Here is a 22,902-nt window from a genome sequence, read left to right as displayed (position 1 = left end):
GCTCATGCATATTTCCCTGTTTGAGGCCCCATATTTTCTCACTCTCTGTAGGGCTAGTGGCGCAATGGATAACGCGTCTGACTACGGATCAGAAGATTCTAGGTTCGACTCCTGGCTAGCTCGGTATCAACTTTAGCTTCAAACAAAAAAACCCCACATCTTCTGTATTTCCCAGACCAATCCACCACACGCCGATTATCAAAGGACATTTACGCACGAGAAGTGCCAAATGGTAGATAAATGCTGCTTAAGCATGTGCAAAAAGACATGTCAACCCTTCAGATTCAAAGAAATCATTAGGCCTCTGTGGTTTCAATGTTCAATGCTTTTCATCTCGACTGAAAGTTCCAAATCTGACCCTGAAGGAAAAAAGTCACAGTACAAGGTAAACCATCATTGGAACTTGACTGTCTTTTGTGATCAAAAGATTCAAGGAAACCCATAAAGATGTAAGAGTAATACTAAGCTCCAAACATTTAACTACAACAACACAGTAATTTGAAGGCCTCATGGCCGTGATCGTATAGTGGTTAGTACTCTGCGTTGTGGCCGCAGCAACCCCGGTTCGAATCCGGGTCACGGCAGTAGCTGGAAGGGTTACTGTTTTACCTTGGTGCTTTCGTTTAGTCCATCCTCCGTTCCATTTGACAAAACTTTAAACTGGACAGCTCATGCATATTTCCCTGTTTGAGGCCCCATATTTTCTCACTCTCTGTAGGGCTAGTGGCGCAATGGATAACGCGTCTGACTACGGATCAGAAGATTCTAGGTTCGACTCCTGGCTAGCTCGGTATCAACTTTAGCTTCAAACAAAAAAAACCCACATCTTCTGTATTTCCCACACCAATCCACCACACGCCGATTATCAAAGGACATTTACGCACGAGAAGAGCCAAATGGTAGATAAATGCTGCTTAAGCATGTGCAAAAAGACATGTCAACCCTTCAGATTCAAAGAAATCATTAGGCCTCTGTGGTTTGAATCTTCAATGCTTTTCATCTCGACTGAAAGTTCCAAATCTGACCCTGAAGGAAAAAAGTCACAGTACAAGGTAAACCATCATTGGAACTTGACTGTCTTTTGTGATCAAAAGATTCAAGGAAACCCATAAAGATATAAGAGTAATACTAAGCTCCAAACATTTAACTACAACAACAAAGTAATAAGAAAGGAGCGTGGCCGTGATCGTATAGTGGTTAGTACTCTGCGTTGTGGCCGCAGCAACCCCGGTTCGAATCCGGGTCACGGCAGTAGCTGGAAGGGTTACTGTTTTACCTTGGTGCTTTCATTTAGTCCATCCTCCGTTCCATTTGACAAAACTTTAAACTGGACAGCTCATGCATATTTCCCTGTTTGAGGCCCCATATTTTCTCACTCTCTGTAGGGCTAGTGGCGCAATGGATAACGCGTCTGACTACGGATCAGAAGATTCTAGGTTCGACTCCTGGCTAGCTCGGTATCAACTTTAGCTTCAAACAAAAAAACCCACATCTTCTGTATTTCCCACACCAATCCACCACACGCCGATTATCAAAGGACATTTACGCACGAGAAGAGCCAAATGGTAGATAAATGCTGCTTAAGCATGTGCAAAAAGACATGTCAACCCTTCAGATTCAAAGAAATCATTAGGCCTCTGTGGTTTCAATGTTCAATGCTTTTCATCTCGACTGAAAGTTCCAAATCTGACCCTGAAGGAAAAAAGTCACAGTACAAGGTAAACCATCATTGGAACTTGACTGTCTTTTGTGATCAAAAGATTCAAGGAAACCCATAAAGATGTAAGAGTAATACTAAGCTCCAAACATTTAACTACAACAACACAGTAATTTGAAGGCCTCATGGCCGTGATCGTATAGTGGTTAGTACTCTGCGTTGTGGCCGCAGCAACCCCGGTTCGAATCCGGGTCACGGCAGTAGCTGGAAGGGTTACTGTTTTACCTTGGTGCTTTCGTTTAGTCCATCCTCCGTTCCATTTGACAAAACTTTAAACTGGACAGCTCATGCATATTTCCCTGTTTGAGGCCCCATATTTTCTCACTCTCTGTAGGGCTAGTGGCGCAATGGATAACGCGTCTGACTACGGATCAGAAGATTCTAGGTTCGACTCCTGGCTAGCTCGGTATCAACTTTAGCTTCAAACAAAAAAACCCCACATCTTCTGTATTTCTCAGACCAATCCACCACACGCCGATTATCAAAGGACATTTACGCACGAGAAGAGCCAAATGGTAGATAAATGCTGCTTAAGCATGTGCAAAAAGACATGTCAACCCTTCAGATTCAAAGAAATCATTAGGCCTCTGTGGTTTCAATGTTCAATGCTTTTCATCTCGACTGAAAGTTCCAAATCTGACCCTGAAGGAAAAAAGTCACAGTACAAGGTAAACCATCATTGGAACTTGACTGTCTTTTGTGATCAAAAGATTCAAGGAAACCCATAAAGATGTAAGAGTAATACTAAGCTCCAAACATTTAACTACAACAACACAGTAATTTGAAGGCCTCATGGCCGTGATCGTATAGTGGTTAGTACTCTGCGTTGTGGCCGCAGCAACCCCGGTTCGAATCCGGGTCACGGCAGTAGCTGGAAGGGTTACTGTTTTACCTTGGTGCTTTCGTTTAGTCCATCCTCCGTTCCATTTGACAAAACTTTAAACTGGACAGCTCATGCATATTTCCCTGTTTGAGGCCCCATATTTTCTCACTCTCTGTAGGGCTAGTGGAGCAATGGATAACGCGTCTGACTACGGATCAGAAGATTCTAGGTTCGACTCCTGGCTAGCTCGGTATCAACTTTAGCTTCAAACAAAAAAACCCCACATCTTCTGTATTTCCCAGACCAATCCACCACACGCCGATTATCAAAGGACATTTACGCACGAGAAGAGCCAAATGGTAGATAAATGCTGCTTAAGCATGTGCAAAAAGACATGTCAACCCTTCAGATTCAAAGAAATCATTAGGCCTCTGTGGTTTCAATGTTCAATGCTTTTCATCTCGACTGAAAGTTCCAAATCTGACCCTGAAGGAAAAAAGTCACAGTACAAGGTAAACCATCATTGGAACTTGACTGTCTTTTGTGATCAAAAGATTCAAGGAAACCCATAAAGATGTAAGAGTAATACTAAGCTCCAAACATTTAACTACAACAACACAGTAATTTGAAGGCCTCATGGCCGTGATCGTATAGTGGTTAGTACTCTGCGTTGTGGCCGCAGCAACCCCGGTTCGAATCCGGGTCACGGCAGTAGCTGGAAGGGTTACTGTTTTACCTTGGTGCTTTCATTTAGTCCATCCTCCGTTCCATTTGACAAAACTTTAAACTGGACAGCTCATGCATATTTCCCTGTTTGAGGCCCCATATTTTCTCACTCTCTGTAGGGCTAGTGGCGCAATGGATAACGCGTCTGACTACGGATCAGAAGATTCTAGGTTCGACTCCTGGCTAGCTCGGTATCAACTTTAGCTTCAAACAAAAAAACCCCACATCTTCTGTATTTCCCAGACCAATCCACCACACGCCGATTATCAAAGGACATTTACGCACGAGAAGAGCCAAATGGTAGATAAATGCTGCTTAAGCATGTGCAAAAAGACATGTCAACCCTTCAGATTCAAAGAAATCATTAGGCCTCTGTGGTTTGAATCTTCAATGCTTTTCATCTCGACTGAAAGTTCCAAATCTGACCCTGAAGGAAAAAAGTCACAGTACAAGGTAAACCATCATTGGAACTTGACTGTCTTTTGTGATCAAAAGATTCAAGGAAACCCATAAAGATATAAGAGTAATACTAAGCTCCAAACATTTAACTACAACAACAAAGTAATAAGAAAGGAGCGTGGCCGTGATCGTATAGTGGTTAGTACTCTGCGTTGTGGCCGCAGCAACCCCGGTTCGAATCCGGGTCACGGCAGTAGCTGGAAGGGTTACTGTTTTACCTTGGTGCTTTCGTTTAGTCCATCCTCCGTTCCATTTGACAAAACTTTAAACTGGACAGCTCATGCATATTTCCCTGTTTGAGGCCCCATATTTTCTCACTCTCTGTAGGGCTAGTGGCGCAATGGATAACGCGTCTGACTACGGATCAGAAGATTCTAGGTTCGACTCCTGGCTAGCTCGGTATCAACTTTAGCTTCAAACAAAAAAACCCCACATCTTCTGTATTTCCCAGACCAATCCACCACACGCCGATTATCAAAGGACATTTACGCACGAGAAGAGCCAAATGGTAGATAAATGCTGCTTAAGCATGTGCAAAAAGACATGTCAACCCTTCAGATTCAAAGAAATCATTAGGCCTCTGTGGTTTCAATGTTCAATGCTTTTCATCTCGACTGAAAGTTCCAAATCTGACCCTGAAGGAAAAAAGTCACAGTACAAGGTAAACCATCATTGGAACTTGACTGTCTTTTGTGATCAAAAGATTCAAGGAAACCCATAAAGATGTAAGAGTAATACTAAGCTCCAAACATTTAACTACAACAACAAAGTAATAAGAAAGAAGCGTGGCCGTGATCGTATAGTGGTTAGTACTCTGCGTTGTGGCCGCAGCAACCCCGGTTCGAATCCGGGTCACGGCAGTAGCTGGAAGGGTTACTGTTTTACCTTGGTGCTTTCGTTTAGTCCATCCTCCGTTCCATTTGACAAAACTTTAAACTGGACAGCTCATGCATATTTCCCTGTTTGAGGCCCCATATTTTCTCACTCTCTGTAGGGCTAGCGGCGCAATGGATAAGGCGTCTGACTACGGATCAGAAGATTCTAGGTTCGACTCCTGGCTAGCTCGGTATCAACTTTAGCTTCAAACAAAAAAAACCCACATCTTCTGTATTTCCCAGACCAATCCACCACACGCCGATTATCAAAGGACATTTACGCACGAGAAGAGCCAAATGGTAGATAAATGCTGCTTAAGCATGTGCAAAAAGACATGTCAACCCTTCAGATTCAAAGAAATCATTAGGCCTCTGTGGTTTGAATCTTCAATGCTTTTCATCTCGACTGAAAGTTCCAAATCTGACCCTGAAGGAAAAAAGTCACAGTACAAGGTAAACCATCATTGGAACTTGACTGTCTTTTGTGATCAAAAGATTCAAGGAAACCCATAAAGATGTAAGAGTAATACTAAGCTCCAAACATTTAACTACAACAACACAGTAATTTGAAGGCCTCATGGCCGTGATCGTATAGTGGTTAGTACTCTGCGTTGTGGCCGCAGCAACCCCGGTTCGAATCCGGGTCACGGCAGTAGCTGGAAGGGTTACTGTTTTACCTTGGTGCTTTCATTTAGTCCATCCTCCGTTCCATTTGACAAAACTTTAAACTGGACAGCTCATGCATATTTCCCTGTTTGAGGCCCCATATTTTCTCACTCTCTGTAGGGCTAGTGGCGCAATGGATAACGCGTCTGACTACGGATCAGAAGATTCTAGGTTCGACTCCTGGCTAGCTCGGTATCAACTTTAGCTTCAAACAAAAAAACCCCACATCTTCTGTATTTCCCAGACCAATCCACCACACGCCGATTATCAAAGGACATTTACGCACGAGAAGAGCCAAATGGTAGATAAATGCTGCTTAAGCATGTGCAAAAAGACATGTCAACCCTTCAGATTCAAAGAAATCATTAGGCCTCTGTGGTTTGAATCTTCAATGCTTTTCATCTCGACTGAAAGTTCCAAATCTGACCCTGAAGGAAAAAAGTCACAGTACAAGGTAAACCATCATTGGAACTTGACTGTCTTTTGTGATCAAAAGATTCAAGGAAACCCATAAAGATGTAAGAGTAATACTAAGCTCCAAACATTTAACTACAACAACAAAGTAATAAGAAAGGAGCGTGGCCGTGATCGTATAGTGGTTAGTACTCTGCGTTGTGGCCGCAGCAACCCCGGTTCGAATCCGGGTCACGGCAGTAGCTGGAAGGGTTACTGTTTTACCTTGGTGCTTTCGTTTAGTCCATCCTCCGTTCCATTTGACAAAACTTTAAACTGGACAGCTCATGCATATTTCCCTGTTTGAGGCCCCATATTTTCTCACTCTCTGTAGGGCTAGTGGCGCAATGGATAACGCGTCTGACTACGGATCAGAAGATTCTAGGTTCGACTCCTGGCTAGCTCGGTATCAACTTTAGCTTCAAACAAAAAAACCCCACATCTTCTGTATTTCCCAGACCAATCCACCACACGCCGATTATCAAAGGACATTTACGCACGAGAAGAGCCAAATGGTAGATAAATGCTGCTTAAGCATGTGCAAAAAGACATGTCAACCCTTCAGATTCAAAGAAATCATTAGGCCTCTGTGGTTTGAATCTTCAATGCTTTTCATCTCGACTGAAAGTTCCAAATCTGACCCTGAAGGAAAAAAGTCACAGTACAAGGTAAACCATCATTGGAACTTGACTGTCTTTTGTGATCAAAAGATTCAAGGAAACCCATAAAGATGTAAGAGTAATACTAAGCTCCAAACATTTAACTACAACAACACAGTAATTTGAAGGCCTCATGGCCGTGATCGTATAGTGGTTAGTACTCTGCGTTGTGGCCGCAGCAACCCCGGTTCGAATCCGGGTCACGGCAGTAGCTGGAAGGGTTACTGTTTTACCTTGGTGCTTTCGTTTAGTCCATCCTCCGTTCCATTTGACAAAACTTTAAACTGGACAGCTCATGCATATTTCCCTGTTTGAGGCCCCATATTTTCTCACTCTCTGTAGGGCTAGTGGCGCAATGGATAACGCGTCTGACTACGGATCAGAAGATTCTAGGTTCGACTCCTGGCTAGCTCGGTATCAACTTTAGCTTCAAACAAAAAAACCCCACATCTTCTGTATTTCCCAGACCAATCCACCACACGCCGATTATCAAAGGACATTTACGCACGAGAAGAGCCAAATGGTAGATAAATGCTGCTTAAGCATGTGCAAAAAGACATGTCAACCCTTCAGATTCAAAGAAATCATTAGGCCTCTGTGGTTTGAATCTTCAATGCTTTTCATCTCGACTGAAAGTTCCAAATCTGACCCTGAAGGAAAAAAGTCACAGTACAAGGTAAACCATCATTGGAACTTGACTGTCTTTTGTGATCAAAAGATTCAAGGAAACCCATAAAGATGTAAGAGTAATACTAAGCTCCAAACATTTAACTACAACAACACAGTAATTTGAAGGCCTCATGGCCGTGATCGTATAGTGGTTAGTACTCTGCGTTGTGGCCGCAGCAACCCCGGTTCGAATCCGGGTCACGGCAGTAGCTGGAAGGGTTACTGTTTTACCTTGGTGCTTTCGTTTAGTCCATCCTCCGTTCCATTTGACAAAACTTTAAACTGGACAGCTCATGCATATTTCCCTGTTTGAGGCCCCATATTTTCTCACTCTCTGTAGGGCTAGTGGCGCAATGGATAACGCGTCTGACTACGGATCAGAAGATTCTAGGTTCGACTCCTGGCTAGCTCGGTATCAACTTTAGCTTCAAACAAAAAAAACCCACATCTTCTGTATTTCCCAGACCAATCCACCACACGCCGATTATCAAAGGACATTTACGCACGAGAAGAGCCAAATGGTAGATAAATGCTGCTTAAGCATGTGCAAAAAGACATGTCAACCCTTCAGATTCAAAGAAATCATTAGGCCTCTGTGGTTTGAATCTTCAATGCTTTTCATCTCGACTGAAAGTTCCAAATCTGACCCTGAAGGAAAAAAGTCACAGTACAAGGTAAACCATCATTGGAACTTGACTGTCTTTTGTGATCAAAAGATTCAAGGAAACCCATAAAGATGTAAGAGTAATACTAAGCTCCAAACATTTAACTACAACAACAAAGTAATAAGAAAGGAGCGTGGCCGTGATCGTATAGTGGTTAGTACTCTGCGTTGTGGCCGCAGCAACCCCGGTTCGAATCCGGGTCACGGCAGTAGCTGGAAGGGTTACTGTTTTACCTTGGTGCTTTCGTTTAGTCCATCCTCCGTTCCATTTGACAAAACTTTAAACTGGACAGCTCATGCATATTTCCCTGTTTGAGGCCCCATATTTTCTCACTCTCTGTAGGGCTAGTGGCGCAATGGATAACGCGTCTGACTACGGATCAGAAGATTCTAGGTTCGACTCCTGGCTAGCTCGGTATCAACTTTAGCTTCAAACAAAAAAACCCCACATCTTCTGTATTTCCCAGACCAATCCACCACACGCCGATTATCAAAGGACATTTACGCACGAGAAGAGCCAAATGGTAGATAAATGCTGCTTAAGCATGTGCAAAAAGACATGTCAACCCTTCAGATTCAAAGAAATCATTAGGCCTCTGTGGTTTGAATCTTCAATGCTTTTCATCTCGACTGAAAGTTCCAAATCTGACCCTGAAGGAAAAAAGTCACAGTACAAGGTAAACCATCATTGGAACTTGACTGTCTTTTGTGATCAAAAGATTCAAGGAAACCCATAAAGATGTAAGAGTAATACTAAGCTCCAAACATTTAACTACAACAACACAGTAATTTGAAGGCCTCATGGCCGTGATCGTATAGTGGTTAGTACTCTGCGTTGTGGCCGCAGCAACCCCGGTTCGAATCCGGGTCACGGCAGTAGCTGGAAGGGTTACTGTTTTACCTTGGTGCTTTCGTTTAGTCCATCCTCCGTTCCATTTGACAAAACTTTAAACTGGACAGCTCATGCATATTTCCCTGTTTGAGGCCCCATATTTTCTCACTCTCTGTAGGGCTAGTGGCGCAATGGATAACGCATCTGACTACGGATCAGAAGATTTTAGGTTCGACTCCTGGCTAGCTCGATATCAACTTTAGCTTCAAACAAAAAAACCCCACATCTTCTGTATTTCCCACACCAATCCACCACACGCCGATTATCAAAGGACATTTACGCACGAGAAGAGCCAAATGGTAGATAAATGCTGCTTAAGCATGTGCAAAAAGACATGTCAACCCTTCAGATTCAAAGAAATCATTAGGCCTCTGTGGTTTGAATCTTCAATGCTTTTCATCTCGACTGAAAGTTCCAAATCTGACCCTGAAGGAAAAAAGTCACAGTACAAGGTAAACCATCATTGGAACTTGACTGTCTTTTGTGATCAAAAGATTCAAGGAAACCCATAAAGATATAAGAGTAATACTAAGCTCCAAACATTTAACTACAACAACAAAGTAATAAGAAAGGAGCGTGGCCGTGATCGTATAGTGGTTAGTACTCTGCGTTGTGGCCGCAGCAACCCCGGTTCGAATCCGGGTCACGGCAGTAGCTGGAAGGGTTACTGTTTTACCTTGGTGCTTTCGTTTAGTCCATCCTCCGTTCCATTTGACAAAACTTTAAACTGGACAGCTCATGCATATTTCCCTGTTTGAGGCCCCATATTTTCTCACTCTCTGTAGGGCTAGTGGCGCAATGGATAACGCGTCTGACTACGGATCAGAAGATTCTAGGTTCGACTCCTGGCTAGCTCGGTATCAACTTTAGCTTCAAACAAAAAAACCCCACATCTTCTGTATTTCCCAGACCAATCCACCACACGCCGATTATCAAAGGACATTTACGCACGAGAAGAGCCAAATGGTAGATAAATGCTGCTTAAGCATGTGCAAAAAGACATGTCAACCCTTCAGATTCAAAGAAATCATTAGGCCTCTGTGGTTTCAATGTTCAATGCTTTTCATCTCGACTGAAAGTTCCAAATCTGACCCTGAAGGAAAAAAGTCACAGTACAAGGTAAACCATCATTGGAACTTGACTGTCTTTTGTGATCAAAAGATTCAAGGAAACCCATAAAGATGTAAGAGTAATACTAAGCTCCAAACATTTAACTACAACAACAAAGTAATAAGAAAGAAGCGTGGCCGTGATCGTATAGTGGTTAGTACTCTGCGTTGTGGCCGCAGCAACCCCGGTTCGAATCCGGGTCACGGCAGTAGCTGGAAGGGTTACTGTTTTACCTTGGTGCTTTCGTTTAGTCCATCCTCCGTTCCATTTGACAAAACTTTAAACTGGACAGCTCATGCATATTTCCCTGTTTGAGGCCCCATATTTTCTCACTCTCTGTAGGGCTAGCGGCGCAATGGATAAGGCGTCTGACTACGGATCAGAAGATTCTAGGTTCGACTCCTGGCTAGCTCGGTATCAACTTTAGCTTCAAACAAAAAAAACCCACATCTTCTGTATTTCCCAGACCAATCCACCACACGCCGATTATCAAAGGACATTTACGCACGAGAAGAGCCAAATGGTAGATAAATGCTGCTTAAGCATGTGCAAAAAGACATGTCAACCCTTCAGATTCAAAGAAATCATTAGGCCTCTGTGGTTTGAATCTTCAATGCTTTTCATCTCGACTGAAAGTTCCAAATCTGACCCTGAAGGAAAAAAGTCACAGTACAAGGTAAACCATCATTGGAACTTGACTGTCTTTTGTGATCAAAAGATTCAAGGAAACCCATAAAGATGTAAGAGTAATACTAAGCTCCAAACATTTAACTACAACAACACAGTAATTTGAAGGCCTCATGGCCGTGATCGTATAGTGGTTAGTACTCTGCGTTGTGGCCGCAGCAACCCCGGTTCGAATCCGGGTCACGGCAGTAGCTGGAAGGGTTACTGTTTTACCTTGGTGCTTTCGTTTAGTCCATCCTCCGTTCCATTTGACAAAACTTTAAACTGGACAGCTCATGCATATTTCCCTGTTTGAGGCCCCATATTTTCTCACTCTCTGTAGGGCTAGTGGCGCAATGGATAACGCGTCTGACTACGGATCAGAAGATTCTAGGTTCGACTCCTGGCTAGCTCGGTATCAACTTTAGCTTCAAACAAAAAAAACCCACATCTTCTGTATTTCCCAGACCAATCCACCACACGCCGATTATCAAAGGACATTTACGCACGAGAAGAGCCAAATGGTAGATAAATGCTGCTTAAGCATGTGCAAAAAGACATGTCAACCCTTCAGATTCAAAGAAATCATTAGGCCTCTGTGGTTTGAATCTTCAATGCTTTTCATCTCGACTGAAAGTTCCAAATCTGACCCTGAAGGAAAAAAGTCACAGTACAAGGTAAACCATCATTGGAACTTGACTGTCTTTTGTGATCAAAAGATTCAAGGAAACCCATAAAGATGTAAGAGTAATACTAAGCTCCAAACATTTAACTACAACAACAAAGTAATAAGAAAGGAGCGTGGCCGTGATCGTATAGTGGTTAGTACTCTGCGTTGTGGCCGCAGCAACCCCGGTTCGAATCCGGGTCACGGCAGTAGCTGGAAGGGTTACTGTTTTACCTTGGTGCTTTCGTTTAGTCCATCCTCCGTTCCATTTGACAAAACTTTAAACTGGACAGCTCATGCATATTTCCCTGTTTGAGGCCCCATATTTTCTCACTCTCTGTAGGGCTAGTGGCGCAATGGATAACGCGTCTGACTACGGATCAGAAGATTCTAGGTTCGACTCCTGGCTAGCTCGGTATCAACTTTAGCTTCAAACAAAAAAACCCCACATCTTCTGTATTTCCCAGACCAATCCACCACACGCCGATTATCAAAGGACATTTACGCACGAGAAGAGCCAAATGGTAGATAAATGCTGCTTAAGCATGTGCAAAAAGACATGTCAACCCTTCAGATTCAAAGAAATCATTAGGCCTCTGTGGTTTGAATCTTCAATGCTTTTCATCTCGACTGAAAGTTCCAAATCTGACCCTGAAGGAAAAAAGTCACAGTACAAGGTAAACCATCATTGGAACTTGACTGTCTTTTGTGATCAAAAGATTCAAGGAAACCCATAAAGATGTAAGAGTAATACTAAGCTCCAAACATTTAACTACAACAACACAGTAATTTGAAGGCCTCATGGCCGTGATCGTATAGTGGTTAGTACTCTGCGTTGTGGCCGCAGCAACCCCGGTTCGAATCCGGGTCACGGCAGTAGCTGGAAGGGTTACTGTTTTACCTTGGTGCTTTCGTTTAGTCCATCCTCCGTTCCATTTGACAAAACTTTAAACTGGACAGCTCATGCATATTTCCCTGTTTGAGGCCCCATATTTTCTCACTCTCTGTAGGGCTAGTGGCGCAATGGATAACGCGTCTGACTACGGATCAGAAGATTCTAGGTTCAACTCCTGGCTAGCTCGGTATCAACTTTAGCTTCAAACAAAAAAACCCCACATCTTCTGTATTTCCCAGACCAATCCACCACACGCCGATTATCAAAGGACATTTACGCACGAGAAGAGCCAAATGGTAGATAAATGCTGCTTAAGCATGTGCAAAAAGACATGTCAACCCTTCAGATTCAAAGAAATCATTAGGCCTCTGTGGTTTGAATCTTCAATGCTTTTCATCTCGACTGAAAGTTCCAAATCTGACCCTGAAGGAAAAAAGTCACAGTACAAGGTAAACCATCATTGGAACTTGACTGTCTTTTGTGATCAAAAGATTCAAGGAAACCCATAAAGATGTAAGAGTAATACTAAGCTCCAAACATTTAACTACAACAACACAGTAATTTGAAGGCCTCATGGCCGTGATCGTATAGTGGTTAGTACTCTGCGTTGTGGCCGCAGCAACCCCGGTTCGAATCCGGGTCACGGCAGTAGCTGGAAGGGTTACTGTTTTACCTTGGTGCTTTCGTTTAGTCCATCCTCCGTTCCATTTGACAAAACTTTAAACTGGACAGCTCATGCATATTTCCCTGTTTGAGGCCCCATATTTTCTCACTCTCTGTAGGGCTAGTGGCGCAATGGATAACGCGTCTGACTACGGATCAGAAGATTCTAGGTTCGACTCCTGGCTAGCTCGGTATCAACTTTAGCTTCAAACAAAAAAAACCCACATCTTCTGTATTTCCCAGACCAATCCACCACACGCCGATTATCAAAGGACATTTACGCACGAGAAGAGCCAAATGGTAGATAAATGCTGCTTAAGCATGTGCAAAAAGACATGTCAACCCTTCAGATTCAAAGAAATCATTAGGCCTCTGTGGTTTGAATCTTCAATGCTTTTCATCTCGACTGAAAGTTCCAAATCTGACCCTGAAGGAAAAAAGTCACAGTACAAGGTAAACCATCATTGGAACTTGACTGTCTTTTGTGATCAAAAGATTCAAGGAAACCCATAAAGATGTAAGAGTAATACTAAGCTCCAAACATTTAACTACAACAACAAAGTAATAAGAAAGGAGCGTGGCCGTGATCGTATAGTGGTTAGTACTCTGCGTTGTGGCCGCAGCAACCCCGGTTCGAATCCGGGTCACGGCAGTAGCTGGAAGGGTTACTGTTTTACCTTGGTGCTTTCGTTTAGTCCATCCTCCGTTCCATTTGACAAAACTTTAAACTGGACAGCTCATGCATATTTCCCTGTTTGAGGCCCCATATTTTCTCACTCTCTGTAGGGCTAGTGGCGCAATGGATAACGCGTCTGACTACGGATCAGAAGATTCTAGGTTCGACTCCTGGCTAGCTCGGTATCAACTTTAGCTTCAAACAAAAAAACCCCACATCTTCTGTATTTCCCAGACCAATCCACCACACGCCGATTATCAAAGGACATTTACGCACGAGAAGAGCCAAATGGTAGATAAATGCTGCTTAAGCATGTGCAAAAAGACATGTCAACCCTTCAGATTCAAAGAAATCATTAGGCCTCTGTGGTTTGAATCTTCAATGCTTTTCATCTCGACTGAAAGTTCCAAATCTGACCCTGAAGGAAAAAAGTCACAGTACAAGGTAAACCATCATTGGAACTTGACTGTCTTTTGTGATCAAAAGATTCAAGGAAACCCATAAAGATGTAAGAGTAATACTAAGCTCCAAACATTTAACTACAACAACACAGTAATTTGAAGGCCTCATGGCCGTGATCGTATAGTGGTTAGTACTCTGCGTTGTGGCCGCAGCAACCCCGGTTCGAATCCGGGTCACGGCAGTAGCTGGAAGGGTTACTGTTTTACCTTGGTGCTTTCGTTTAGTCCATCCTCCGTTCCATTTGACAAAACTTTAAACTGGACAGCTCATGCATATTTCCCTGTTTGAGGCCCCATATTTTCTCACTCTCTGTAGGGCTAGTGGCGCAATGGATAACGCGTCTGACTACGGATCAGAAGATTCTAGGTTCGACTCCTGGCTAGCTCGGTATCAACTTTAGCTTCAAACAAAAAAAACCCACATCTTCTGTATTTCCCAGACCAATCCACCACACGCCGATTATCAAAGGACATTTACGCACGAGAAGAGCCAAATGGTAGATAAATGCTGCTTAAGCATGTGCAAAAAGACATGTCAACCCTTCAGATTCAAAGAAATCATTAGGCCTCTGTGGTTTGAATCTTCAATGCTTTTCATCTCGACTGAAAGTTCCAAATCTGACCCTGAAGGAAAAAAGTCACAGTACAAGGTAAACCATCATTGGAACTTGACTGTCTTTTGTGATCAAAAGATTCAAGGAAACCCATAAAGATATAAGAGTAATACTAAGCTCCAAACATTTAACTACAACAACAAAGTAATAAGAAAGGAGCGTGGCCGTGATCGTATAGTGGTTAGTACTCTGCGTTGTGGCCGCAGCAACCCCGGTTCGAATCCGGGTCACGGCAGTAGCTGGAAGGTTTACTGTTTTACCTTGGTGCTTTCATTTAGTCCATCCTCCGTTCCATTTGACAAAACTTTAAACTGGACAGCTCATGCATATTTCCCTGTTTGAGGCCCCATATTTTCTCACTCTCTGTAGGGCTAGTGGCGCAATGGATAACGCGTCTGACTACGGATCAGAAGATTCTAGGTTCGACTCCTGGCTAGCTCGGTATCAACTTTAGCTTCAAACAAAAAAACCCCACATCTTCTGTATTTCTCAGACCAATCCACCACACGCCGATTATCAAAGGACATTTACGCACGAGAAGAGCCAAATGGTAGATAAATGCTGCTTAAGCATGTGCAAAAAGACATGTCAACCCTTCAGATTCAAAGAAATCATTAGGCCTCTGTGGTTTCAATGTTCAATGCTTTTCATCTCGACTGAAAGTTCCAAATCTGACCCTGAAGGAAAAAAGTCACAGTACAAGGTAAACCATCATTGGAACTTGACTGTCTTTTGTGATCAAAAGATTCAAGGAAACCCATAAAGATGTAAGAGTAATACTAAGCTCCAAACATTTAACTACAACAACACAGTAATTTGAAGGCCTCATGGCCGTGATCGTATAGTGGTTAGTACTCTGCGTTGTGGCCGCAGCAACCCCGGTTCGAATCCGGGTCACGGCAGTAGCTGGAAGGGTTACTGTTTTACCTTGGTGCTTTCGTTTAGTCCATCCTCCGTTCCATTTGACAAAACTTTAAACTGGACAGCTCATGCATATTTCCCTGTTTGAGGCCCCATATTTTCTCACTCTCTGTAGGGCTAGTGGCGCAATGGATAACGCGTCTGACTACGGATCAGAAGATTCTAGGTTCGACTCCTGGCTAGCTCGGTATCAACTTTAGCTTCAAACAAAAAAAACCCACATCTTCTGTATTTCCCAGACCAATCCACCACACGCCGATTATCAAAGGACATTTACGCACGAGAAGAGCCAAATGGTAGATAAATGCTGCTTAAGCATGTGCAAAAAGACATGTCAACCCTTCAGATTCAAAGAAATCATTAGGCCTCTGTGGTTTGAATCTTCAATGCTTTTCATCTCGACTGAAAGTTCCAAATCTGACCCTGAAGGAAAAAAGTCACAGTACAAGGTAAACCATCATTGGAACTTGACTGTCTTTTGTGATCAAAAGATTCAAGGAAACCCATAAAGATATAAGAGTAATACTAAGCTCCAAACATTTAACTACAACAACAAAGTAATAAGAAAGGAGCGTGGCCGTGATCGTATAGTGGTTAGTACTCTGCGTTGTGGCCGCAGCAACCCCGGTTCGAATCCGGGTCACGGCAGTAGCTGGAAGGTTTACTGTTTTACCTTGGTGCTTTCATTTAGTCCATCCTCCGTTCCATTTGACAAAACTTTAAACTGGACAGCTCATGCATATTTCCCTGTTTGAGGCCCCATATTTTCTCACTCTCTGTAGGGCTAGTGGCGCAATGGATAACGCGTCTGACTACGGATCAGAAGATTCTAGGTTCGACTCCTGGCTAGCTCGGTATCAACTTTAGCTTCAAACAAAAAAACCCCACATCTTCTGTATTTCTCAGACCAATCCACCACACGCCGATTATCAAAGGACATTTACGCACGAGAAGAGCCAAATGGTAGATAAATGCTGCTTAAGCATGTGCAAAAAGACATGTCAACCCTTCAGATTCAAAGAAATCATTAGGCCTCTGTGGTTTCAATGTTCAATGCTTTTCATCTCGACTGAAAGTTCCAAATCTGACCCTGAAGGAAAAAAGTCACAGTACAAGGTAAACCATCATTGGAACTTGACTGTCTTTTGTGATCAAAAGATTCAAGGAAACCCATAAAGATGTAAGAGTAATACTAAGCTCCAAACATTTAACTACAACAACACAGTAATTTGAAGGCCTCATGGCCGTGATCGTATAGTGGTTAGTACTCTGCGTTGTGGCCGCAGCAACCCCGGTTCGAATCCGGGTCACGGCAGTAGCTGGAAGGGTTACTGTTTTACCTTGGTGCTTTCGTTTAGTCCATCCTCCGTTCCATTTGACAAAACTTTAAACTGGACAGCTCATGCATATTTCCCTGTTTGAGGCCCCATATTTTCTCACTCTCTGTAGGGCTAGTGGCGCAATGGATAACGCGTCTGACTACGGATCAGAAGATTCTAGGTTCGACTCCTGGCTAGCTCGGTATCAACTTTAGCTTCAAACAAAAAAAACCCACATCTTCTGTATTTCCCAGACCAATCCACCACACGCCGATTATCAAAGGACATTTACGCACGAGAAGAGCCAAATGGTAGATAAATGCTGCTTAAGCATGTGCAAAAAGACATGTCAACCCTTCAGATTCAAAGAAATCATTAGGCCTCTGTGGTTTCAATGTTCAATGCTTTTCATCTCGACTGAAAGTTCCAAATCTGACCCTGAAGGAAAAAAGTCACAGTACAAGGTAAACCATCATTGGAACTTGACTGTCTTTTGTGATCAAAAGATTCAAGGAAACCCATAAAGATGTAAGAGTAATACTAAGCTCCAAACATTTAACTACAACAACACAGTAATTTGAAGGCCTCATGGCCGTGATCGTATAGTGGTTAGTACTCTGCGTTGTGGCCGCAGCAACCCCGGTTCGAATCCGGGTCACGGCAGTAGCTGGAAGGGTTACTGTTTTACCTTGGTGCTTTCGTTTAGTCCATCCTCCGTTCCATTTGACAAAACTTTAAACTGGACAGCTCATGCATATTTCCCTGTTTGAGGCCCCATATTTTCTCACTCTCTGTAGGGCTAGTGGCGCAATGGATAACGCGTCTGACTACGGATCAGAAGATTCTAGGTTCGACTCCTGGCTAGCTCGGTATCAACTTTAGCTTCAAACAAAAAAAACCCACATCTTCTGTATTTCCCAGACCAATCCACCACACGCCGATTATCAAAGGACATTTACGCACGAGAAGAGCCAAATGGTAGATAAATGCTGCTTAAGCATGTGCAAAAAGACATGTCAACCCTTCAGATTCAAAGAAATCATTAGGCCTCTGTGGTTTGAATCTTCAATGCTTTTCATCTCGACTGAAAGTTCCAAATCTGACCCTGAAGGAAAAAAGTCACAGTACAAGGTAAACCATCATTGGAACTTGACTGTCTTTTGTGATCAAAAGATTCAAGGAAACCCATAAAGATGTAAGAGTAATACTAAGCTCCAAACATTTAACTACAACAACAAAGTAATAAGAAAGGAGCGTGGCCGTGATCGTATAGTGGTTAGTACTCTGCGTTGTGGCCGCAGCAACCCCGGTTCGAATCCGGGTCACGGCAGTAGCTGGAAGGGTTACTGTTTTACCTTGGTGCTTTCATTTAGTCCATCCTCCGTTCCATTTGACAAAACTTTAAACTGGACAGCTCATGCATATTTCCCTGTTTGAGGCCCCATATTTTCTCACTCTCTGTAGGGCTAGTGGCGCAATGGATAACGCGTCTGACTACGGATCAGAAGATTCTAGGTTCGACTCCTGGCTAGCTCGGTATCAACTTTAGCTTCAAACAAAAAAACCCCACATCTTCTGTATTTCTCAGACCAATCCACCACACGCCGATTATCAAAGGACATTTACGCACGAGAAGAGCCAAATGGTAGATAAATGCTGCTTAAGCATGTGCAAAAAGACATGTCAACCCTTCAGATTCAAAGAAATCATTAGGCCTCTGTGGTTTCAATGTTCAATGCTTTTCATCTCGACTGAAAGTTCCAAATCTGACCCTGAAGGAAAAAAGTCACAGTACAAGGTAAACCATCATTGGAACTTGACTGTCTTTTGTGATCAAAAGATTCAAGGAAACCCATAAAGATGTAAGAGTAATACTAAGCTCCAAACATTTAACTACAACAACACAGTAATTTGAAGGCCTCATGGCCGTGATCGTATAGTGGTTAGTACTCTGCGTTGTGGCCGCAGCAACCCCGGTTCGAATCCGGGTCACGGCAGTAGCTGGAAGGGTTACTGTTTTACCTTGGTGCTTTCGTTTAGTCCATCCTCCGTTCCATTTGACAAAACTTTAAACTGGACAGCTCATGCATATTTCCCTGTTTGAGGCCCCATATTTTCTCACTCTCTGTAGGGCTAGTGGCGCAATGGATAACGCATCTGACTACGGATCAGAAGATTCTAGGTTCGACTCCTGGCTAGCTCGATATCAACTTTAGCTTCAAACAAAAAAACCCCACATCTTCTGTATTTCCCACACCAATCCACCACACGCCGATTATCAAAGGACATTTACGCACGAGAAGAGCCAAATGGTAGATAAATGCTGCTTAAGCATGTGCAAAAAGACATGTCAACCCTTCAGATTCAAAGAAATCATTAGGCCTCTGTGGTTTGAATCTTCAATGCTTTTCATCTCGACTGAAAGTTCCAAATCTGACCCTGAAGGAAAAAAGTCACAGTACAAGGTAAACCATCATTGGAACTTGACTGTCTTTTGTGATCAAAAGATTCAAGGAAACCCATAAAGATGTAAGAGTAATACTAAGCTCCAAACATTTAACTACAACAACAAAGTAATAAGAAAGAAGCGTGGCCGTGATCGTATAGTGGTTAGTACTCTGCGTTGTGGCCGCAGCAACCCCGGTTCGAATCCGGGTCACGGCAGTAGCTGGAAGGGTTACTGTTTTACCTTGGTGCTTTCGTTTAGTCCATCCTCCGTTCCATTTGACAAAACTTTAAACTGGACAGCTCATGCATATTTCCCTGTTTGAGGCCCTATATTTTCTCACTCTCTGTAGGGCTAGTGGCGCAATGGATAACGCGTCTGACTACGGATCAGAAGATTCTAGGTTCGACTCCTGGCTAGCTCGGTATCAACTTTAGCTTCAAACAAAAAAAACCCACATCTTCTGTATTTCCCAGACCAATCCACCACACGCCGATTATCAAAGGACATTTACGCACGAGAAGAGCCAAATGGTAGATAAATGCTGCTTAAGCATGTGCAAAAAGACATGTCAACCCTTCAGATTCAAAGAAATCATTAGGCCTCTGTGGTTTGAATCTTCAATGCTTTTCATCTCGACTGAAAGTTCCAAATCTGACCCTGAAGGAAAAAAGTCACAGTACAAGGTAAACCATCATTGGAACTTGACTGTCTTTTGTGATCAAAAGATTCAAGGAAACCCATAAAGATATAAGAGTAATACTAAGCTCCAAACATTTAACTACAACAACACAGTAATTTGAAGGCCTCGTGGCCGTGATCGTATAGTGGTTAGTACTCTGCGTTGTGGCCGCAGCAACCCCGGTTCGAATCCGGGTCACGGCAGTAGCTGGAAGGGTTACTGTTTTACCTTGGTGCTTTCATTTAGTCCATCCTCCGTTCCATTTGACAAAACTTTAAACTGGACAGCTCATGCATATTTCCCTGTTTGAGGCCCCATATTTTCTCACTCTCTGTAGGGCTAGTGGCGCAATGGATAACGCGTCTGACTACGGATCAGAAGATTCTAGGTTCGACTCCTGGCTAGCTCGGTATCAACTTTAGCTTCAAACAAAAAAACCCCACATCTTCTGTATTTCCCAGACCAATCCACCTCACGCCGATTATCAAAGGACATTTACGCACGAGAAGAGCCAAATGGTAGATAAATGCTTCTTAAGCATGTGCAAAAAGACATGTCAACCCTTCAGATTCAAAGAAATCATTAGGCCTCTGTGGTTTCAATGTTCAATGCTTTTCATCTCGACTGAAAGTTCCAAATCTGACCCTGAAGGAAAAAAGTCACAGTACAAGGTAAACCATCATTGGAACTTGACTGTCTTTTGTGATCAAAAGATTCAAGGAAACCCATAAAGATGTAAGAGTAATACTAAGCTCCAAACATTTAACTACAACAACACAGTAATAAGAAAGAAGCGTGGCCGTGATCGTATAGTGGTTAGTACTCTGCGTTGTGGCCGCAGCAACCCCGGTTCGAATCCGGGTCACGGCAGCAGCTGGAAGGGTTACTGTTTTACCTTGGTGCTTTCATTTAGTCCATCCTCCGTTCCATTTGACAAAACTTTAAACTGGACAGCTCATGCATATTTCCCTGTTTGAGGCCCCATATTTTCTCACTCTCTGTAGGGCTAGTGGCGCAATGGATAACGCGTCTGACTACGGATCAGAAGATTCTAGGTTCGACTCCTGGCTAGCTCGGTATCAACTTTAGCTTCAAACAAAAAAAACCCACATCTTCTGTATTTCCCAGACCAATCCACCACACGCCGATTATCAAAGGACATTTACGCACGAGAAGAGCCAAATGGTAGATAAATGCTTCTTAAGCATGTGCAAAAAGACATGTCAACCCTTCAGATTCAAAGAAATCATTAGGCCTCTGTGGTTTCAATGTTCAATGCTTTTCATCTCGACTGAAAGTTCCAAATCTGACCCTGAAGGAAAAAAGTCACAGTACAAGGTAAACCATCATTGGAACTTGACTGTCTTTTGTGATCAAAAGATTCAAGGAAACCCATAAAGATGTAAGAGTAATACTAAGCTCCAAACATTTAACTACAACAACACAGTAATTTGAAGGCCTCGTGGCCGTGATCGTATAGTGGTTAGTACTCTGCGTTGTGGCCGCAGCAACCCCGGTTCGAATCCGGGTCACGGCAGTAGCTGGAAGGGTTACTGTTTTACCTTGGTGCTTTCGTTTAGTCCATCCTCCGTTCCATTTGACAAAACTTTAAACTGGACAGCTCATGCATATTTCCCTGTTTGAGGCCCCATATTTTCTCACTCTCTGTAGGGCTAGTGGCGCAATGGATAACGCATCTGACTACGGATCAGAAGATTCTAGGTTCGACTCCTGGCTAGCTCGATATCAACTTTAGCTTCAAACAAAAAAACCCCACATCTTCTGTATTTCCCACACCAATCCACCACACGCCGATTATCAAAGGACATTTACGCACGAGAAGAGCCAAATGGTAGATAAATGCTGCTTAAGCATGTGCAAAAAGACATGTCAACCCTTCAGATTCAAAGAAATCATTAGGCCTCTGTGGTTTGAATCTTCAATGCTTTTCATCTCGACTGAAAGTTCCAAATCTGACCCTGAAGGAAAAAAGTCACAGTACAAGGTAAACCATCATTGGAACTTGACTGTCTTTTGTGATCAAAAGATTCAAGGAAACCCATAAAGATATAAGAGTAATACTAAGCTCCAAACATTTAACTACAACAACAAAGTAATAAGAAAGGAGCGTGGCCGTGATCGTATAGTGGTTAGTACTCTGCGTTGTGGCCGCAGCAACCCCGGTTCGAATCCGGGTCACGGCAGTAGCTGGAAGGGTCACTGTTTTACCTTGGTGCTTTCGTTTAGTCCATCCTCCGTTCCATTTGACAAAACTTTAAACTGGCCAGCTCATGCATATTTCCCTGTTTGAGGCCCCATATTTTCTCACTCTCTGTAGGGCTAGTGGCGCAATGGATAACGCATCTGACTACGGATCAGAAGATTCTAGGTTCGACTCCTGGCTAGCTCGGTATCAACTTTAGCTTCAAACAAAAAAACCCCACATCTTCTGTATTTCCCAGACCAATCCACCACACGCCGATTATCAAAGGACATTTACGCACGAGAAGAGCCAAATGGTAGATAAATGCTGCTTAAGCATGTGCAAAAAGACATGTCAACCCTTCAGATTCAAAGAAATCATTAGGCCTCTGTGGTTTGAATCTTCAATGCTTTTCATCTCGACTGAAAGTTCCAAATCTGACCCTGAAGGAAAAAAGTCACAGTACAAGGTAAACCATCATTGGAACTTGACTGTCTTTTGTGATCAAAAGATTCAAGGAAACCCATAAAGATGTAAGAGTAATACTAAGCTCCAAACATTTAACTACAACAACAAAGTAATAAGAAAGAAGCGTGGCCGTGATCGTATAGTGGTTAGTACTCTGCGTTGTGGCCGCAGCAACCCCGGTTCGAATCCGGGTCACGGCAGTAGCTGGAAGGGTTACTGTTTTACCTTGGTGCTTTCGTTTAGTCCATCCTCCGTTCCATTTGACAAAACTTTAAACTGGACAGCTCATGCATATTTCCCTGTTTGAGGCCCTATATTTTCTCACTCTCTGTAGGGCTAGTGGCGCAATGGATAACGCGTCTGACTACGGATCAGAAGATTCTAGGTTCGACTCCTGGCTAGCTCGGTATCAACTTTAGCTTCAAACAAAAAAAACCCACATCTTCTGTATTTCCCAGACCAATCCACCACACGCCGATTATCAAAGGACATTTACGCACGAGAAGAG

General features: G+C 43.1%; 1 protein-coding gene and 66 non-coding genes across 67 annotated transcripts in view; 66 read left to right on the top strand and 1 right to left on the bottom strand.

Annotated features, from left to right (window-relative positions):
* Nucleotides 1-22,902, bottom strand: part of LOC121909945 (cilia- and flagella-associated protein 54-like) — a 70,602-nt gene that overhangs the window by 23,763 nt on the left and 23,937 nt on the right. The gene's annotated exons all lie outside the window — the stretch shown is intronic.
* trnar-acg lies at nucleotides 51-123 on the top strand. The gene has a single exon. It is a non-coding gene; the product is annotated as a tRNA-Arg (tRNA).
* trnah-gug lies at nucleotides 513-584 on the top strand. Its single transcript has one exon. It is a non-coding gene; the product is annotated as a tRNA-His (tRNA).
* On the top strand, nucleotides 718-790 carry trnar-acg. The gene has a single exon. It is a non-coding gene; the product is annotated as a tRNA-Arg (tRNA).
* Nucleotides 1,180-1,251, top strand: trnah-gug. The gene has a single exon. It is a non-coding gene; the product is annotated as a tRNA-His (tRNA).
* On the top strand, nucleotides 1,385-1,457 carry trnar-acg. Its single transcript has one exon. It is a non-coding gene; the product is annotated as a tRNA-Arg (tRNA).
* Nucleotides 1,846-1,917, top strand: trnah-gug. The gene has a single exon. It is a non-coding gene; the product is annotated as a tRNA-His (tRNA).
* On the top strand, nucleotides 2,051-2,123 carry trnar-acg. The gene has a single exon. It is a non-coding gene; the product is annotated as a tRNA-Arg (tRNA).
* Nucleotides 2,513-2,584, top strand: trnah-gug. The gene has a single exon. It is a non-coding gene; the product is annotated as a tRNA-His (tRNA).
* On the top strand, nucleotides 3,180-3,251 carry trnah-gug. Its single transcript has one exon. It is a non-coding gene; the product is annotated as a tRNA-His (tRNA).
* Nucleotides 3,385-3,457, top strand: trnar-acg. Its single transcript has one exon. It is a non-coding gene; the product is annotated as a tRNA-Arg (tRNA).
* Nucleotides 3,847-3,918, top strand: trnah-gug. The gene has a single exon. It is a non-coding gene; the product is annotated as a tRNA-His (tRNA).
* On the top strand, nucleotides 4,052-4,124 carry trnar-acg. The gene has a single exon. It is a non-coding gene; the product is annotated as a tRNA-Arg (tRNA).
* Nucleotides 4,514-4,585, top strand: trnah-gug. Its single transcript has one exon. It is a non-coding gene; the product is annotated as a tRNA-His (tRNA).
* trnah-gug lies at nucleotides 5,181-5,252 on the top strand. Its single transcript has one exon. It is a non-coding gene; the product is annotated as a tRNA-His (tRNA).
* On the top strand, nucleotides 5,386-5,458 carry trnar-acg. The gene has a single exon. It is a non-coding gene; the product is annotated as a tRNA-Arg (tRNA).
* trnah-gug lies at nucleotides 5,848-5,919 on the top strand. The gene has a single exon. It is a non-coding gene; the product is annotated as a tRNA-His (tRNA).
* Nucleotides 6,053-6,125, top strand: trnar-acg. The gene has a single exon. It is a non-coding gene; the product is annotated as a tRNA-Arg (tRNA).
* trnah-gug lies at nucleotides 6,515-6,586 on the top strand. Its single transcript has one exon. It is a non-coding gene; the product is annotated as a tRNA-His (tRNA).
* trnar-acg lies at nucleotides 6,720-6,792 on the top strand. Its single transcript has one exon. It is a non-coding gene; the product is annotated as a tRNA-Arg (tRNA).
* Nucleotides 7,182-7,253, top strand: trnah-gug. The gene has a single exon. It is a non-coding gene; the product is annotated as a tRNA-His (tRNA).
* Nucleotides 7,387-7,459, top strand: trnar-acg. The gene has a single exon. It is a non-coding gene; the product is annotated as a tRNA-Arg (tRNA).
* On the top strand, nucleotides 7,849-7,920 carry trnah-gug. Its single transcript has one exon. It is a non-coding gene; the product is annotated as a tRNA-His (tRNA).
* On the top strand, nucleotides 8,054-8,126 carry trnar-acg. The gene has a single exon. It is a non-coding gene; the product is annotated as a tRNA-Arg (tRNA).
* On the top strand, nucleotides 8,516-8,587 carry trnah-gug. Its single transcript has one exon. It is a non-coding gene; the product is annotated as a tRNA-His (tRNA).
* Nucleotides 8,721-8,793, top strand: trnar-acg. The gene has a single exon. It is a non-coding gene; the product is annotated as a tRNA-Arg (tRNA).
* On the top strand, nucleotides 9,183-9,254 carry trnah-gug. Its single transcript has one exon. It is a non-coding gene; the product is annotated as a tRNA-His (tRNA).
* Nucleotides 9,388-9,460, top strand: trnar-acg. The gene has a single exon. It is a non-coding gene; the product is annotated as a tRNA-Arg (tRNA).
* Nucleotides 9,850-9,921, top strand: trnah-gug. The gene has a single exon. It is a non-coding gene; the product is annotated as a tRNA-His (tRNA).
* Nucleotides 10,517-10,588, top strand: trnah-gug. The gene has a single exon. It is a non-coding gene; the product is annotated as a tRNA-His (tRNA).
* trnar-acg lies at nucleotides 10,722-10,794 on the top strand. Its single transcript has one exon. It is a non-coding gene; the product is annotated as a tRNA-Arg (tRNA).
* trnah-gug lies at nucleotides 11,184-11,255 on the top strand. The gene has a single exon. It is a non-coding gene; the product is annotated as a tRNA-His (tRNA).
* On the top strand, nucleotides 11,389-11,461 carry trnar-acg. Its single transcript has one exon. It is a non-coding gene; the product is annotated as a tRNA-Arg (tRNA).
* Nucleotides 11,851-11,922, top strand: trnah-gug. The gene has a single exon. It is a non-coding gene; the product is annotated as a tRNA-His (tRNA).
* trnar-acg lies at nucleotides 12,056-12,128 on the top strand. The gene has a single exon. It is a non-coding gene; the product is annotated as a tRNA-Arg (tRNA).
* trnah-gug lies at nucleotides 12,518-12,589 on the top strand. The gene has a single exon. It is a non-coding gene; the product is annotated as a tRNA-His (tRNA).
* On the top strand, nucleotides 12,723-12,795 carry trnar-acg. The gene has a single exon. It is a non-coding gene; the product is annotated as a tRNA-Arg (tRNA).
* trnah-gug lies at nucleotides 13,185-13,256 on the top strand. The gene has a single exon. It is a non-coding gene; the product is annotated as a tRNA-His (tRNA).
* Nucleotides 13,390-13,462, top strand: trnar-acg. Its single transcript has one exon. It is a non-coding gene; the product is annotated as a tRNA-Arg (tRNA).
* Nucleotides 13,852-13,923, top strand: trnah-gug. Its single transcript has one exon. It is a non-coding gene; the product is annotated as a tRNA-His (tRNA).
* On the top strand, nucleotides 14,057-14,129 carry trnar-acg. The gene has a single exon. It is a non-coding gene; the product is annotated as a tRNA-Arg (tRNA).
* Nucleotides 14,519-14,590, top strand: trnah-gug. Its single transcript has one exon. It is a non-coding gene; the product is annotated as a tRNA-His (tRNA).
* Nucleotides 14,724-14,796, top strand: trnar-acg. The gene has a single exon. It is a non-coding gene; the product is annotated as a tRNA-Arg (tRNA).
* trnah-gug lies at nucleotides 15,186-15,257 on the top strand. Its single transcript has one exon. It is a non-coding gene; the product is annotated as a tRNA-His (tRNA).
* Nucleotides 15,391-15,463, top strand: trnar-acg. Its single transcript has one exon. It is a non-coding gene; the product is annotated as a tRNA-Arg (tRNA).
* Nucleotides 15,853-15,924, top strand: trnah-gug. The gene has a single exon. It is a non-coding gene; the product is annotated as a tRNA-His (tRNA).
* trnar-acg lies at nucleotides 16,058-16,130 on the top strand. Its single transcript has one exon. It is a non-coding gene; the product is annotated as a tRNA-Arg (tRNA).
* Nucleotides 16,520-16,591, top strand: trnah-gug. Its single transcript has one exon. It is a non-coding gene; the product is annotated as a tRNA-His (tRNA).
* On the top strand, nucleotides 16,725-16,797 carry trnar-acg. Its single transcript has one exon. It is a non-coding gene; the product is annotated as a tRNA-Arg (tRNA).
* On the top strand, nucleotides 17,187-17,258 carry trnah-gug. The gene has a single exon. It is a non-coding gene; the product is annotated as a tRNA-His (tRNA).
* Nucleotides 17,392-17,464, top strand: trnar-acg. The gene has a single exon. It is a non-coding gene; the product is annotated as a tRNA-Arg (tRNA).
* Nucleotides 17,854-17,925, top strand: trnah-gug. Its single transcript has one exon. It is a non-coding gene; the product is annotated as a tRNA-His (tRNA).
* On the top strand, nucleotides 18,059-18,131 carry trnar-acg. Its single transcript has one exon. It is a non-coding gene; the product is annotated as a tRNA-Arg (tRNA).
* On the top strand, nucleotides 18,521-18,592 carry trnah-gug. The gene has a single exon. It is a non-coding gene; the product is annotated as a tRNA-His (tRNA).
* trnar-acg lies at nucleotides 18,726-18,798 on the top strand. Its single transcript has one exon. It is a non-coding gene; the product is annotated as a tRNA-Arg (tRNA).
* On the top strand, nucleotides 19,188-19,259 carry trnah-gug. The gene has a single exon. It is a non-coding gene; the product is annotated as a tRNA-His (tRNA).
* Nucleotides 19,393-19,465, top strand: trnar-acg. Its single transcript has one exon. It is a non-coding gene; the product is annotated as a tRNA-Arg (tRNA).
* Nucleotides 19,855-19,926, top strand: trnah-gug. The gene has a single exon. It is a non-coding gene; the product is annotated as a tRNA-His (tRNA).
* trnar-acg lies at nucleotides 20,060-20,132 on the top strand. The gene has a single exon. It is a non-coding gene; the product is annotated as a tRNA-Arg (tRNA).
* Nucleotides 20,522-20,593, top strand: trnah-gug. Its single transcript has one exon. It is a non-coding gene; the product is annotated as a tRNA-His (tRNA).
* trnar-acg lies at nucleotides 20,727-20,799 on the top strand. The gene has a single exon. It is a non-coding gene; the product is annotated as a tRNA-Arg (tRNA).
* On the top strand, nucleotides 21,189-21,260 carry trnah-gug. Its single transcript has one exon. It is a non-coding gene; the product is annotated as a tRNA-His (tRNA).
* On the top strand, nucleotides 21,394-21,466 carry trnar-acg. Its single transcript has one exon. It is a non-coding gene; the product is annotated as a tRNA-Arg (tRNA).
* trnah-gug lies at nucleotides 21,856-21,927 on the top strand. The gene has a single exon. It is a non-coding gene; the product is annotated as a tRNA-His (tRNA).
* Nucleotides 22,061-22,133, top strand: trnar-acg. Its single transcript has one exon. It is a non-coding gene; the product is annotated as a tRNA-Arg (tRNA).
* On the top strand, nucleotides 22,523-22,594 carry trnah-gug. The gene has a single exon. It is a non-coding gene; the product is annotated as a tRNA-His (tRNA).
* On the top strand, nucleotides 22,728-22,800 carry trnar-acg. The gene has a single exon. It is a non-coding gene; the product is annotated as a tRNA-Arg (tRNA).

This window comes from Thunnus maccoyii, chromosome 13 (genome assembly GCF_910596095.1).
Source record: "Thunnus maccoyii chromosome 13, fThuMac1.1, whole genome shotgun sequence".
NCBI classification, from domain to species: Eukaryota; Metazoa; Chordata; class Actinopteri; order Scombriformes; family Scombridae; genus Thunnus; species Thunnus maccoyii.
This window is presented reverse-complemented; position numbering and strand designations above follow the sequence as displayed.